Source organism: Nyctereutes procyonoides, unplaced genomic scaffold (assembly GCF_905146905.1).
Source record: "Nyctereutes procyonoides isolate TBG_1078 unplaced genomic scaffold, NYPRO_anot_genome, whole genome shotgun sequence".
In the NCBI taxonomy this organism is placed as follows: domain Eukaryota; kingdom Metazoa; phylum Chordata; class Mammalia; order Carnivora; family Canidae; genus Nyctereutes; species Nyctereutes procyonoides.
In genome coordinates, this window is record NW_026575020.1 from 23,724,074 (window position 1) to 23,725,551 (window position 1,478).

General features: G+C 47.2%; 1 pseudogene; it reads left to right on the plus strand.

The window, feature by feature from the left end:
* Nucleotides 1-515: 515 nt before the first annotated feature.
* On the plus strand, nt 516-1,230 carry LOC129517507 (60S ribosomal protein L12-like; annotated as a pseudogene).
* The last annotated feature ends 248 nt before the right edge of the window (nt 1,231-1,478 follow it).

Consider the following 1,478-nt stretch of genomic DNA (forward strand, 5'->3'; position numbering starts at 1 on the left):
TCCCTACAAATATTGGTCTCATGGCACGTTCTCTGAGTGACCGTGGCCCCAATGCTAATTCTCTTGTCATTTTTATTTAATTACCTAATTTTCTCTACTTCCTCTTCTATTCTCCTGGCAAAATGAAATGACCTCTTTGGAACAGATCGGGGAACTTCCATCAGTACTCAGCTAATAGGTGGAACTGTCAAGTATTTAAGGTACTTCCCTTCTTCCTCAAGAATAGAGCACGCAAGGGATACCTGGGTGGCTCAGCGGTTGGGCATCTGCCTTCGGCTGAGGGTGTGATCCCGGAGTCCCAGGATCGAGTCCCAGGATCGAGTCCCAGGATCGAGTCCCAGGATCGAGTCCAGAGTTGGGCTCCTTGTGTGGAGCCTGCTTTTCCCTCTGACTGTGTCACTGTGTCTCTGCCTCTCTCTCTCTCTCCCGTGAATAAATAATAAAATCTTAAAAAAAAAAAAACAGAGCACACAAACTGTTTCAGTGGTCCATCTGGAATCCACATTGATCCCACACCAGATGCCTCCACCATGCTGCCTAAGTTTGAGCCCAAGGAGATCACAGTCGTGTACCTGGAGTGCACCAATGGCAAAGTCAAAGTCGGTGTCACATCTGCCCTGGCCTCACAGATGGGCCCAGTAGGGCTGTCTCCAAAAAAATTGGTGATGACATTGCCCAGGCAACCAGTGATTGGAAGGGTCTGAGGCTGACGGTGAAACTGACTATTCAGAACAGACAGACCTGGGGATCCCTGGGTGGCGCAGCGGTTTGGCGCCTGCCTTTGGCCCAGGGCGCGATCCTGGAGACCCGGGATCGAATCCCACATCGGGCTCCCGGTGCATGGAGCCTGCTTCTCCCTCTGCCTGTGTCTCTGCCTCTCTCTCTTTCTCTCTCTGTGACTATCATAAATAAATAAAAATTAAAAAAAAAAAGGAACAGACAGACCTGGATTGAAATGGGACCATCTGCCTCTGCCCTGCTTAGCAAAGCCCTCACAGACCCGCCAAGAGACAGAAAGGAAAACGTTAAGCACAGTGGAAATATCACTTTTGCTGAGATTGTCGATATTGCCTGAGAGATACAGCAGCAATCGTTTGTCAGAGAACTCTCTGGAACCGTTGAAGATATTGTGGGGACTGCCCAGTCTGTGGGCTGCAATGTTGATGCCGCCACCCTCATAACATCACAAATGACATCAATAGGGGTGCCGTGGAATGCCCTGCTAATTAAGAAAATATTTCAATGACGGACCATTTGACAAAAAAATAATAGTAATAAGAGAGCGCACAAATGCTGGAACCCTTGCTCAGTCAGTCAAGTGGTATATAAATTTTTTTTGCCGCTATAACAAATTAACACAAATTTAGTGACTTAAAGCAGAACTAATTTGTCATTCTTTTTAAAAATTGTATTTATTTATGAGAGAGAGAGAGCACGAGGAAGGGGGAAGGGGGTGGGTAGAGAGAGAAGCAGACTCC